Source organism: Suricata suricatta, chromosome 11 (assembly GCF_006229205.1).
Source record: "Suricata suricatta isolate VVHF042 chromosome 11, meerkat_22Aug2017_6uvM2_HiC, whole genome shotgun sequence".
Taxonomy (NCBI): domain Eukaryota; kingdom Metazoa; phylum Chordata; class Mammalia; order Carnivora; family Herpestidae; genus Suricata; species Suricata suricatta.
This window is the reverse complement of record NC_043710.1, coordinates 38,389,131-38,401,152: the sequence shown is the minus strand read 5'-3', so window position 1 is coordinate 38,401,152 and position 12,022 is coordinate 38,389,131. Positions and strand designations below refer to the sequence as shown.

General features: G+C 46.3%; 1 protein-coding gene across 2 annotated transcripts in view; it reads left to right on the top strand.

Annotated features, from left to right (window-relative positions):
* Nucleotides 1–12,022, top strand: part of NAV2 (neuron navigator 2) — a 373,160-nt gene that overhangs the window by 284,296 nt on the left and 76,842 nt on the right. The gene's annotated exons all lie outside the window — the stretch shown is intronic.

Here is a 12,022-nt window from a genome sequence, read left to right as displayed (position 1 = left end):
CTCCCCCCAAAAATCATATCCTCTTTCCTATATTTCTTTTCCTCTTTAACATTTATCACTGATATATTATATAGTTTACATTTTATGTCATTTATTTTATAGTTCCACCATTAGAAGGTAAGTTCTATTAGTACAGGAATTTGGGGTCAATTTTGTATCCTCAGCGGTTAGAACAGTGATATGGCATCTATCAAGTGCTCAATAAATATCAGTTAGTTGAACGAATGACTAAATGCATGGATAGACAGCCCTTAATTTATATTGGCAGTTAATTTGGATTTTTACATATTATATTTGCCTGAAACAAGGAACAGTATAGCAAACAGTGGAGATTTTTTGGATGTGTATGTGTGTGTGTATACATGTCTGTATGTGTTCTTGTGTATAGTCACTGTCTCATTCTACCCAAATTAACATAGAGGTCAGCCAGATTCTCAAGTCATGTTATAAAGATGAATTTAGTTCCAAGGACAGTGTAGAAAGTACACGGAATGGTTTACAGCATTTTCCACAGCCAGACCTTAGATCCATCCTGACTTTCTGTCTCAAATTGGAGCCACACACCTCCCCAATTCCACCCCTCCCCCCCCCCTTGGCCTCTGCCTCCCACCCCCCACTACTGATGCTGGCAGCAGTTTTTTCTAATGGGGGAGGGCCCCAAGGGATGAGATGCGAATGATTAACCTTGATTGGGACTCCTTCAAGATTACAATCTCTGCTCCTGGACACGTTTGCCTTTTGCATTCACCTGGGAAGTCCTACGAGACCCTGTTTCCTCTTTGAGCTGACCTTTTATTCTCTCCCTTTTGGATGGGGGAGGAATGTCTCTTCATTCCCCTTTGAAAGTCTTCTGTTTGCTGAGCAAAGGCTGACCACACAGGACCCTGTACGTCCTCCCCAAATCTACTTCACCCCCAACACACACACACACACACCCACCTACCCACCCACCACCACCACCACCACCATACTCCCCCAACCTTCTGGAGAGGCAGCCCAAGCCAGGAGGAAAGCCTTCCTCAGAGAAAGTCTTTGAAAGCTGCCAGGAGCCAACTGGTAGGATTTTTGGAGAGGGAATTGGAGTTTTTTGGAGAGCATCTTAATCCTTCTTCATTTTAAAATAAAAGCTTGTGGCTATAACATAATTTTGCTTTTGAATTTTCAATAATAAAACAGTTGTTCATTGTTCACAGCATCTGTTTACATAGTTCCTTATGAATTCCTTGATTACAGGTTTTAATAGGGATTAGTCGGTGCACCCCCTTCCCATCCCAGAACTGGGACTCTTTCCCATCCCACCTCCTCTCCCGGCCTTTGTACCGTAATGTTTAAAGTAGGTTCCTTTAAAAAAAAAAAAAAAGTATCATCAGGAATTAATGCGTATTTTTGTTGGCACTGCATCAAAACTGACATCACCGGAAATTTTGTACATCATTGCTCACTATACAAATAGGTATCTTCCCCTTTAGGTTCAGAAGTTATCTAACCATTTCAAACAAATACTTTGTTTTCAATGATCTAAGAAATGCTATCGCGAGTAGGTTTGGGGGTGTGTGTCATTGTTAGTAGTAGCACTTTTGGCTGAAAGGACTTTCCCCAACATTTTGGCACAGTCCGGGGGGATTTAAAATACTTTTTCACGTTTAGATTTTGTTCAGCTTGACCCATTGTTGCAGATTCCCCTGGGAACATAGCGAGGGCCCGCCCACTAAATGCTTTACGGTAATTGTTTCAGAGTTTGGTGTTGGCTTCAGCTTCGCTGAAACTTTTCACAGCTGACTTGACGCTAGCGCTCTGGCCTGACCTCTCGCTACTTCAGCACTTAAGGGGTTAATTTTGTTGGTGGATCAGATTTCTTTTCTGGGCTGGGGAATAGTGATCCCCGTCTGACTGGTCCTTTAGTAGCCGAGCCGCTGGGTGCCCGGGATTCCCTGGCCTAACGTGGGCTGGCTCGGCTCGGCTGGCTGGCTGAGGAGTTGCTACCGGGAGATTCTTTCGGCTTCTTTGTCCGCCTTCTCTAAGGACCACAATGTAGTGAAATGCTCTGGCCTGGGAACCTTACCAGGTAGGATGATTTCCTCAAATTTCAGGGGCTTGGGGCAGGGTGTGCTGCTTGTCCTGCCTTGTCGTTCCTCCGATGATACTGGAAAGCCCGGCAGAGCAGCGAGTGATAGAGCTGCCAAAATCCCCGTGGGCTCACCGATGGGGGGAAGCAGCTGGTCCGGAATTCAGCATCCTTTGCCCAGCCACCCCCAGCTCCTTTGCAAAGCCTTGATAATCCTGGAGGAAGCCCGAGCTTTCCCCAAATGTCCTTAGTTTACCTGGACATTTGGGAAATGTCAGTCTTTTCCAAACCAACTTATCAAAGTAGGCTGTTGAGACTGAAAAACTGGTGTTGACCTCCCAGCTGTCATAGATCCTTATTCCAGGATTTGGGGGGGGGGGGGACCCTCCAGTTTAAGGGGAGGAGAGAGCTGGAGAGAGGCCGTGTGGGCCCCTGCAAGGGTTGCCAGTGGTTTGGAGGGCCCTGATGAAAATGACTTGTAGTTGAAGGTTTTGTTTGGAATCTAAGAAGCCAAGTGAGTTTGTGGTTGTGTTTACTAATACTGCAAATTACTGGGTGGGTTGTTGTGGGGTTTTTGTTTTTTGTTTTTTGTTTTCTGGAAACTGGTCTCCAGGAGAGAATGCATGGGAGATTTAAATATGAGTACTTTTCTTATTGGCTAGGGCTGCTACAAAGCTGCCCAAAGAGAAGCATTTCTATTTTAAGCCAGACTAGGGGAAGAGGAAAAAAATGTTCCTTATCACCTACTCCTATCCAAGCATCTAACAGACACAGTCTCATTTACTTTTCTTTGCAGAGCCAGCAATATTATCTTCAATTTCGAGGGGAAGCAATGGGAACTAAGAGAGGTTAAGTCACTTGCTCAAGGTCACACAGCTAGGAAGAGGCCAGGCTGGCCTGGGAACCTAGGTCTAGCCACCAGTCTTCCTTGTTGGGCTTGGCAGATGGCTCGGACTGGTTTTAGCTACAGGTTTAAATGTGGGTTCACCTGGATGAGGGGCACTTTTGTTGCAGAGGACTCACTGAAGTGCACACGAAACAGGCAGGCATGGCCTGCTGGGCTTCTCAGATTGTGCTTGTTTCTGAGAGGGTGGGAGTGATATATTAAAAAGCAGCTCTGCTTTGCAGCAGGACCTACTTGGGAGTCCTCTTATCTCTTTGAGACTTCTGGGCTAGTGACTGGATTTGTGCTTGTACCAGGTTCAGCGGGGCAGGAACCCAAGTGGGAGTCAAATCTGGGACAGCCAGTGGCCTTGGAGCTGGCCTTGGGTTACTAGGACTGTGCCCTGGAACTCTGGGGCTGCCTCCTGGGAAGCTGGATTTATTGAATCCTGGAGGGAGACGTTGTACACCCGGCATGTTAATGCTGACCCAGGCTTGGCACTAGCTGTTCACATGTGTGCTGGGGTTGGCTAATTAGCTGGAACTGAACTGTTTTGGGGTTGCAAAGCTGATTTTGAGTGGTTGTTGCTTGACCTGAGTTCTCTTTCTTTCCCTGATTGCCCCAGAAGGGGGTAGCTTTTAAGGTCAGGCCCCTGACACACTGCAAAACGAGGTGGGATTGGTTTAGGGGGACAGTCCCCTCTCTCAGCTTCCCCAGCGCAGTTGTGGTTCTGTTTTGAGCATTCAGGTTGGGAATTCGAGGTTCCAGACCTCTGAGATGTGTTGGGAATTGAATATGAGTGAGTGTGTGGGTGTGTGTGGGTGTGGCATGGTAGGTGATAGAAATGTTGGGACTCCACATCCCTCTTCAGCTATGCTAGACCTAAGGCAGCCAGCCAAGCCTGTGTGGGATTTGCCCCTCCCTTTTCTCTACCTACTTGGAAATGTTTGAAGAATAACTTGATTTCATTAAAAGGTGTCCTGGGCTTTTGGGATAACATGTGGGAGTTGTAAGTTCTTATGTGACTGGGATCTAGATGAAAGAATCCTTCCTTCTTCTCTTCGGTTGAATGAACGTGGTCAGGAGGAGCTTGGGTTTTAGAATCGGCAAATCTAGGTTCCAATCCAGCTCCATTTATTAGCTCTGGCACCTTGGGCAGATGGCCTAGACTCTGGAAGCCTCGGTTTCCACATTTATGAAAAGGGAACATTAATAGCTTGTGCCTTGTAGGGTAATAGAGAGGAGTGTGTGGGACAATGTGTGTAAAGTACCTAGATCCCACTATTAAAGCTTGTCACCTTGAGTAGGTGTTTGCTATTATTATATGATGCTGAATTCTGTTGATGTTTAAGGTGCACATATCTTGTGCTAAACAGAACCCCAGGATGAGTTTGTTGAGATCTTTGGCAAAAGCTGACGGGCAGTGGACCAAGTGTCAGCAGCCCTCCCTGGAGGAGCTTTGAAGAGGAGACAGCTTTGTGTAGCTGAGGTCAGCAGACACGCTGGTGCCTATTGTAACAATGAAGCCAGAAGGCATCCCTCTGGGGTTTCCAGCCCCACCGAGCCCCTGGAGCCAAAGGGAGGAATTTCACGCTTACTCAGGGGACCACCTACTTGTTAAAGGAATGAAATTACCAAAATGGGACGAAGGTGCTGTGGGGTGAAACTCAACCCCTGGCATTCTGAATTCTGCTAAATCCCCTTGGAGCCCTCTTTATGGGGCTCTTGTTTCTCTCACTCCTCCCCGAGTGAGTGGCCTTGCACCTGGCACCGTCTGTAGAGGCTGCTTCTCCCCTGGGACGCTGTGGCAGCAAGAGGCAAGTCCTTGCCCTCCTACTTCATCGTCTCTTCTGCAGCGTGGGCCTGCATTTCCTTCCTGCGGTTCTTTCAGGCTCCCTGGATCCTGTACCGCAGCTGACGGGAGCTGGTTATCTCCAGAACGCCTGCAGGTCTGATCTGGTCCCCACAATAGATGCATGAGGCCTGGTGTTAGCACCGAATCACACAAGAGGAAGCCTGGGTATCCTGGGCAGGGGTGGGGGAGTAGGGGCGAGTGGGAGGAGGCGCCTCTGACAAAGTAAATGGTAGAGCCAGGCTTCAAATAAATCTATTTCACTTTTCTTTCTGGAGCTGTGCTGCCTCCCTCTGGAGCCCGCAGGGCTTAGTGGTTCCCTGGCCCACTGCTAGAGGAGACTGAATTCACTGCGATTTGTGTCTTGCCCTTACTTCCATTTGAGCTCAAGTTCTAGGACATTTTGCAAACCACGTAGGCTGATCTCAGAAGGTGAAACCTAGAGATAGGAGGCCTGCTTATGGCTTTTTTTCCAAGTAACTGTCTCTTTTTTTGGTGTGGAAAATTTTGAAGTCCTTATTGTATACATGATGGGCATGGAATAAAGGATGCCAAGTGAATACATAAACGGGGTGGTTGAACACTCTCGGATCTGTGTTTGAATCCCACCTTCAGCATTTCTTAGTTGTATGACCTTTGGGCCTTTCTTTCCAAGCCTCAATGGTCTCACCTCTAAAATGGGTATAGTGTTAGTATCTATATCATGGTACCCAGAGAAATGGTACCCAGAGAAAATGTAAGCCACCGGACCTGGTACAGAAGTAAGCCCCCAGTGAGAGTTGTTATTTGTTCCGTACAGTTGTGGGTATAAAATGAAATAATACACGTAATTAGCATGAGGTCTGGCACAACTTCGAACTTCATTTAAAATTGGCTATTATACTATTATCATTCCCAGATAGACAATGAAAGGTAGAATGGTGAGGAAATGTTATTGCTTTCTTTGAAGGTTAAGTTTTCTTAATAGGCCACAGCAGCAGCTGAGGAGGTGATGCCCTTGAGACTCCTGGGAAGGAAATAGTTAACATACCTGTCTGGTGGGAAATGAAGGTAGCCAAACCCTTTCCCTTCCCCGGGGGGTTACTTCTAAGCCCGCCGTTGGGTTTGCTCACTCATCCACACCAAAGGATCTCATTCCGCCTGGGCCCTGGGGTTTCAGGGGAACAATTGCCTTGAACAATAGCCAGAAAACGAGTTTCACCAGTCTAGGCTTTTGCAACTGAATACAGCTGTCTGGAGGGGGGGGGGGCGGGGACAGGGCTGTGAAAATGAGCTCTGCTGTGATTCTAGGGCGGAACTGGAAAAGTAAGCAGGTAAGGCCTGGCCCCAGCCCTTGGTGTCTCTGCAGTGAGCATTCGGCCACCAGGAGAGAGGCAGAAAGCGGGACACGCTAAGGGCCTCCTAGAAGTGGACCCAGTCTTTGGGGTTTGGGGGTCCGGTGTTAGGAACTGTGGCTTTGTGAAGACTGCTTTTGAGAATCATAGTTAGAGTCCTTCCTCTCTGCGAACCTGCATGGAGGTGTATCAGTGAGCAGACAACAAACACGTATCTGCAACGTGATTGTTTTTTGGTTTTTGTCTTTTTTTTTTTTTTTTTTTTTTTTAGTTTTACAACTTGGGTTACCATGTCTTTTCCTTGAGCAAACATTATCTCACAGGGAGTCCGTTTGAAGAGTGTAATGACCCTCTGGACCCTTCAATAACTCCTCAGAGTTGGAGTCTTTGCTGAAACCCAGGATTCCTCACGCATGGGTGTGTAAATCCTAGTGGAAACATCTGTTTAATCATCCCTCTAACCTTGGGATTCCATTTTGCTTCATGGGAGATGAAGTTATAAATATAAAATCACATTAATTCAGGGCCATTACAAATTCCTGCTGCGTTTGGAAACTCCCCGGAAGAGCTTGATATTAAAAATGCGTCCAGATTAGAGGTGGGTTTTCGGGGAGGGGGTGCACGAGTGAAGGCAGGCTTCTCCCCTCGGTTCTGTGGAATGCTCACTCCCCACAACAGGGAGGGAAACAGGGAGTATGAGGAGCTACAGTAATTTATGATGCTTTCACCTGCGTTCCTCATAGCAGATAGCTTGTGTTTGGCTGTTAAAATTGTGCTTTAAGCCTTCGGAGTGGCATTTGAATTCCTGACACAGTGATGTCAGTAACTCTTATAAGACTGAAATAGGATCCTCCTGGCTTTATGAGTCTTTCCATCTTTGAGTGGATTTTCTGATCACTTTTGGCAAATCATTTCACATCTATATTCCAAGAGATAGCAGACAAACGGTCGAGGCCATGATTCTGGTCAAAATGCTGTGTCTTGGCCAAAATGGGATCTTTTTTGATACACTTGGTTGCTATCAGCTGGTGGAGGTTCTTTTGTGATTCAGCTGGCTAGCAGACAGAGATTTCCAAGCTCTTCTGTATGTGCTTGATTTCAGATGAGCTGGAAGGTTGCATGGAGTCTGGTTTGAATCCCATCCTTCTGATGAGCTCTGGGCCCTAAGCTTCTTTCATTGGATTGACAATGGGAGTGGAATAATACATATAATGCACCTCGTAGAGTACCTGACATTTGGTAAACACCTTCAATGGTGGCTATAAATATTAGGTTAGATTGCATTCTACTCCTCTGTGGATAAATAGTGCAGTGTAATGCAGACTCTCTATTATGACTGGGGTTGTTAAAATTAAAAAAAAAAATTATAAAAGGGGCGCCTGGGTGGCTCAGTTGGTTAAGCGTCCGGCTTCAGCTCAGGTCATAATTTCACGGTTCGTGGGCTCTGTGCTGACAGCTAGCTCAGAGCCTGGAGTCTGCTTCAGATTCTGTATCTCCCTCTCTCTCTGACCCTCCCCTGTTCATGATGTCTCTCTCTGTCTCAAAAAAAAAAAAAAAATCATGACTGGGGTTGTTGCCTCTCTAGGAGAGTTTGGAACTCAAATTGCAAGTGGTGTGAAGAGGCTTAGCTAGGGGTGTGTCAAATGGGAAAGTGCTTCTCTGTCTAAAAAGGGCTGTTACTACTCAGGGCTAGCTCCTTGTCTCCTGTGTATAAGATATTGGTATCTATTCCAAGTATTTAAAAGATTTTGTGGGCTTAGGGACGTCCCAGTGGCTCAGTTGATTAAGTATCATGCTCTCGACTTCAGCTCAGGTCAAGGTCTCACGGTTCATGAGTTCTGGCTCTGCGTGCTGTCAGTGCAGCTCCTGCTTGGGGTTCTCTCTCTCCCTCTCTGTCTCTGCCCCTCCCCCGCTTGCTCCCTCTCAAAAATAAACAGAGACAGAGAGGGGGCGAACTATAAGAGACTCTCAAATACAGTAAACAGACTGAGAGTTGCTGGAGGGGAGGTCGATGGTGGACGTGGGGTAAATAGGTGATGGGCATTAAAGAGGGCACATTTCAGGATGAGCACTGGGTGGCATGTGTAAGAGGTGAATCACTGCTTCGTACTCCTGAAGCAAGACTACATTGTATGTTAACTAACTTGAATTGAAAGAAAGAAGAAAAAAGATTGTGTGGACTTAACAAAAACTGAGGGGTGAAATTAGCAATGAAGAAACCCAAAGACTCGAAGGTGCAGTTACCTCTTGGGCAGTTTATACCGAAGGGGAGGAGATGCTCTGAGATCCGTGGGGACCTTCCATGTGCCCATTTGCCTCTGTGCCAACTTTTCTCTACTAGTAGGATGTCAGTCTGAAAGTTGGCTGCATCCAGCTCCCTCCGTATATGCATGGCTGTGGTGTAGAGAGAAAATGAGGCTTCCAGACCCTAAGAGGGTGTCGTTCTGGGGATGGCTGGGGACAGTGCCTGGCTCTCCTGACCCCTTTGCCATCACCACTTCCATGCCTTGAAGGAGACTGCAGCACAGCAGAGAATGCTAGTGGGCCTGGCATGCTGCACACTATTGCCATCACCTTGTGCTGGTCCCAGGTTGGTGGCTTGAGGTATCAAAGGCTATAGAAATGTCTAGAACCGGTGCAGTTTCTACTTGGTACCCTTTGCTCCTCTCTCTGATTTATATTTTCATTTGTGTCTGGGCTATGTATTCTTGTCTGTCACATCCACTGGTTTTGCCGTTGAGGGTAGGGACAACTGGGACTCATCACGGTATCTCCGCTGCCTTGTACGGAGCCTGGCACAGAGAGGGTGCTGACTGGCTGGGTGAGGTGCACAAATGAATTCAAAGCCCTTGTATCAGGATCCAAAAATGTTGAGTTTAGGAGTCTTTAACAACTATAGCAAATGTTTGATGGAGTTTCTACCACCCTCCCATCGGCTCCAAATGGGTGAAGGTTGTTTTCAAATCTGATCACTGATCACTCCTGGAGGCCATTGTATGACTGTGCCAATGGGGACATTTCATTGAGTAGAGAAAGAGGTACATGCCTGTGATCTGGCTGGGAAAGCATGTGTTGGCATTGATGGTTCTTGAGGAATCAGTGGAATCATCTTCTTGCCATTTGTCTGTGTCTCTGCCAAAGAATTTATAGGGCATAAACATGATATGCTGTCTTGAAAATTTTTTTTTAAAAGACAGGGAAACCAGCCAAGCTCTGTGTCCCACGTTCCTTTAAATTTCCTATAATACAGCCTGTGAGGCAGGAGGCGGCCTTGGGGTTCAGCTCTTTTCCCAAGGATGTCAGACACACTGTTGTTTCCACTGAGATTTGGGGAGCAGTTCTGGAATAGCTTTGCAAGTCTTGCGGTGTAGAGCCAAGATGGACTGGAGTGGAAAACCTGGAGAGGAGGTGTGCTTTCTTGGGTTCATTTACTCTTCCAGTCATTCATATAAAAATCATTCGTTCATTCACAGAACAAAATCCGCCTTCATAGTTTTCAAATGTCTACGGAGTGCTTTTGTGCCCAAAAAGAACATCTTACAATTTCTTAGGTTTTACTATTCAATTTATTAAAGTTTTTTAATGTTTTAGTTTTTATTTTTTGAGAGAGAGCACGAGCGGGGGAGGGGCAGAGAGAGAAGGAGACAGAGGATCGGAAGCAGGCTCTGTGCTGATAGCAGACAGTCTGATGCAGGGCTCGAACTCATAAACATGACCGGAGAGATCATGACCTGAGCCGAAGTTGGATGCCTCACCAACTGAGCCACCCAGGCACCCCCAAAAGCTTTTATCTTTAAACCTGTTTTCTTACAGATCTCATGTATAAATCAAGTATTTTTATATAAATTAAGATGATTTCCATTTGTTATTTGATTACTACTTTATTCCTTTAGACTGAACAAATTGAATTTTAACAATTAGTACTGTTTGGAAACTTGGATAATTAAGCTTCCTTAAACATTTTAGAGGCATTCATCAGTTTAACACGCATGGTTTCCTCAAGCTCTTCAAATGTCTGACAGTGTGGACTTAACAGCCTAACCGTCGAAATCTTTCTAAGCACATAACTCTTGCAAATCAAATAAACTAAAGTTATATGTGTCATAAATTAAGTTTTTCCAAGTGCTGTAACTCTTTTTACAGTCTCAATTCCAATCCTTAAACCATTCATTTAAAAAATCTCAAATCAGAAATCAGTGCTCATTTAAACTTGAAATCACAAGACCCTTTTTTAGATTCTTTTTTTTTATTTTTTATTTAAAAAAAAATTTTTAATGTTTAGTTATTTTGGGGTGAGGGGAGCATAGAGAGAGGGAGACACTGAATCCAAAGCAGGCTCGAGGCTCTGAGCTGTCAGCACAGAGCCCAGCACGGGGCCTGAGATCATGACCTGAGCCGAAGTCGGACACCCAACCGACTAAGCGCCACCCAGCTGCCCCTAGGTTCTTCTTTTTTTATTTAATTTTTTAAATGTTTATTTTTAAGAGAGAGAGACAGAGTATGAGTGGGAGAGGGGCAGAGAAAGAGAGGAAGACACAGGCTCCAGGTTTCAGGCTCTGAGCGGTCAGCACGAAGCCCAATAATAGGGCTCAAACTCATGAACCTTGAGATCTTGACCTGAACTAAAGTCAGGCACTCAACCAACTGAGCCACCCAGGTGCTGTTTACACGTAAGCATTGATATTATAATTTACTTCGTCATCCCCCTTCGTCTTTTGAAACTTTTCGTCATCTCCAGTGGGCTCCAGGGCCATCACACAGGGCCTCACGGTCAGATTCAAGAGCAGGATGCAGGGATGCTCCCTCATATTCCAGAGTGATTACACTGTAGTTCTTTCTGCTGCGTCACCTGCATCTCTTGAGCCTCGTAGCTGAAATTTCGTTTCACCACAGCAAACACAGATCTTCTGTGTTTCTTTCACATTTCCATTGAAATCAGTTTCTGTAGCGCCTTTCGCCATCCCTCACCCAGCCTGGGTCAGTGGACTTTCGTACCCCTGGTGTAGGAACAGTTTCCTTTGCCACTTGATTGGATGCAACTCCTCTTGCTCACTGCATCAATGCGTTTTTCTCAGCCACACGTCTGGAGTCCTTTGGCAAGCACTTTGCAATTCCCCATTCGGTAGCACAAGTATACTAAGTGACACAAAACTGAGCAAACTCCTTTTGAGCTAAAGAATCTATTAATCCTCACGTTCAGTCTCCCAGGTGTGCTTCTCTCTTCCCAGGGCCTCAGGAATGGCTCGATACAGGTGCTCACACGATGTCATTCCTCTTGACGCTGCTGCCTTCTTGGGCAGGTGAGGACCGGGTGGCCAGTGACAGTTCAGGTTCCGTCTTCCCTCCTCCCAAGTTGTGCTGTGTTCTTCTCAGCATCCCCAGTGTGGTCACGCAAGTTGGGGGAGTGCTGTTTTAGGCCAAGTGAAAGGCATCATTCCAGCACTTGCCAAGTGTTACGATGTTTACAGACAATGGGAATGTCTAAGAGGGGCCCCAAAGAGCCAGCATAGAGCCCACATTACCTTGTGAGGGCGGCATTGCTATCTATCACAGAGCATCTCCTGGAAGTATTTTCCTTTGGAGTCCATCCTGGAACTCGCTGACTCTGATCTTACTTGACACTTAGAGTCTGAGAGAAAGGACAAGTTTGAAGTAACCAATTTTACATCTAGAGAGCATTGCCAGTATCCCAAATGATCCATAAGTGAAGGAGGCCTGGTTGGTTCTCCGGGTGCAGGGACAGCTGGTTTCCGGCAGAAAGAACGCTCTTGCTTCGCCCGGGCTTCCTTCGGTGTCGCTGCCCCTTCATCCTTGTCATTGGTTTCCCCACTCACACCTACCGTGGCTTCGCCCTGTCGGGGCTGGCTCAGCCAGGGTAATCCCACGAT